The sequence below is a fragment of the Lucilia sericata genome, unplaced genomic scaffold, assembly GCF_015586225.1.
Source record: "Lucilia sericata isolate MDLA Ls3-8-SP2 unplaced genomic scaffold, ASM1558622v1 Contig002887F_arrow, whole genome shotgun sequence".
NCBI classification, from domain to species: Eukaryota; Metazoa; Arthropoda; class Insecta; order Diptera; family Calliphoridae; genus Lucilia; species Lucilia sericata.
The window spans coordinates 16291-18780 of record NW_023996561.1 but is presented as its reverse complement, the minus strand read 5'-3'; the positions used below and the strand labels follow the sequence as shown (position 1 = coordinate 18780).

General features: G+C 30.2%; 1 non-coding gene across 1 annotated transcript; it reads right to left on the bottom strand.

Annotated features, from left to right (window-relative positions):
* Positions 1 to 1884: 1884 nt before the first annotated feature.
* Trnam-cau lies at positions 1885 to 1957 on the bottom strand. The gene has a single exon. It is a non-coding gene; the product is annotated as a tRNA-Met (tRNA).
* Between the last annotated feature and the right edge of the window lie 533 nt (positions 1958 to 2490).

The following is a 2490-nucleotide window of genomic DNA, read 5'->3' as shown; positions in this document are numbered from 1 at the left end:
GTGAAGACCATAGACTGATCTATAGTCAAGACTATAGAGTTATATGTAGTCAAGACTATAGATTGATCTAAAGTCAAGACTATAGACTGACCTATAGTCAAGAAAATAGACTGATCTACAGTCAAGACTATAGAGTCTAGAGTCAAGATCTTTTTATAGTCTAGACTCTAGACCGTTCTATAGTCGAGATTATACCCTGTTCTACAGGCGAGACTATAGATTGTCCAGATCATAGACTGATCTTTGATCAAGACCATAGACTGTTCTATAGTAAAGACTATAGACTGTTCTATAGTCAAGACAATAGACCTTTCTCTAGTCAAGACTATAGACTGACATATAGTCAAGAAACTATACTGATCTACAGTCAAGACTATAGAATGATCTACACAAGACTATAGACTGATCTACAGTCAAGACTATAGACTGATCTATAGTCAAGACTGTAGATCGTTCTATAGTAAAGACTACAGACTGTTCTATAGTCAAGACTATAGACTAGCCTATAGTCAAGACTATAGAATGATCTATAGTGAAGACCATAGACTGATCTATAGTCAAGACTATAGACTTATATATAGTCAAGACTATAGATTGATCTAAATTCAAGACTATAGACTGACCTATAGTCAAGAAAATAGACTGATCTACAGTCAAGACTATAGAATGATCTACACAAGACTATAAACCGTTCTATAGTCAAGACTATAGACTGTTCTAGAGTCAAAACTATAGACTGTTCTATAGTCAAGATTACAGACTGTTCCATAGTTAAGACTATAGATTGATCTATAGTCTATTGTTAAGACTGATTACTGTATCGTCTATATAGTCTATATATTGACTGTTCAAGATTATAGCCAAGACTTTTTTGATATAACAAGATTTTAGTGGGTTTGGAATTTCAGATAATCCATAAAATTTAATTCACTTTAAGCCTTCAATTTATTAGAAAAACTTGATATACTCTTAGCTTTCTTATAAATGCAATCGGCAAAAAACAATAATTTTTTAAATTGCAATATTTCATAATTCTTAAAAACAAAAGATGTATTGATAGACTGCTGACAGCAATAAATACTATAGAAAACATTAAAGCGAAAATACTTAATAAAATAATTTGTTATTAACTCAAAAACAAATATTATGATTGATGAGTTTTTCTACAAACAACCATCAAAGACTCAATAACAAATAAATTTTTTAATAAATTGGAACAATGACACCCATGGTTTAAAAAAATTCTTAAAAATAATTCTTAAAATGTTTTAGTATTTACATATTAAACTAAATTAATGTTAGTTAATCTTTTAAACTTTTTAACATTTAGCTGTTAATCTAATCAGTTTTTAGTTTGTTTTTTTAATTAAATCTGCCAAACAACCATATTAATTATTTAAAGTTCTCCAACGTGCAGTAATTCTCAAGGTATTAAACATCACAACTAATCAACTCAAATCGAAAATGTGCATTTTAAGAACATTTTTTACAAACTGTTTTTAATTACTTTGCCAAGTTTTTTTTCGAATTTTTTTTAAGTTTAAAAAAACACACCTTAGAAAATATGTGTGATTTTTTTTGGTGGTAAATTCGATTAACACATCATTTAAATAGCAAACAGTTCATAACATAAATTATTATTTACTCACCTGTAGACAATTTGTAATTAATTATTATTTATTTAACAAACAAGTTTTGCCGAAGAATAATAAACGACAACATCAAACATTTTGTACGTGATGCATGTCTCTATTAACTTAAATTTATAATTAAAACTTAATTAAATGTTTATTATAAATTATAACTGGTAATTACTTCTTTAACACTTTGCATATGTTTTTTTATACACCCAAAATATTTTTATAAAAAATTGCAAAAAACGAATGCCCCGGGTGAGGCTCGAACTCACGACCTTAAGATTATGAGACTTACGCGCTGCCTACTGCGCCACCGAGGCTATGGGTAACGGAGGTATTAAGCTATATTAGAACTAATGGCCCGCATTACTAAACTTGCAAAAGTTCTTTATAGAAAGAACTTTCTGCTAAATGCTTTCAAAAGTAAAAGCTTTTTTGCACAGTGTTAGCATTGAATTATATATGCTCAGGGACCCATATAAAGGTAATGTTAAGCAGATCTTTCTTGTATTAGTTAAGACTATAGACTGTTGACTGTTCTATAGTCAAGACTACGAACTGTTGACTGTTCTACAGTCAAGACTAAAGACAGTGCTATAGTCAAGACATTAAACAGTTCTATAGTCAAGAGTATAGACTGTTGACTGTTCTACAGTCAAGACTATGGACTGTTGACTGCTCTATAGTCAAGTGCTATAGTCAAGACTATAGACCGTTCTATAGTCAAGACTATAGACCGTTCTATAGTCAAGACTATAGACCGTTCTATAGTCAAGGACTATAGACCGTTCTATAGTCAAGACTATAGACTGTTCTCTAGTCAAGACTATAGACCGTTCTATAGTCAAGACTA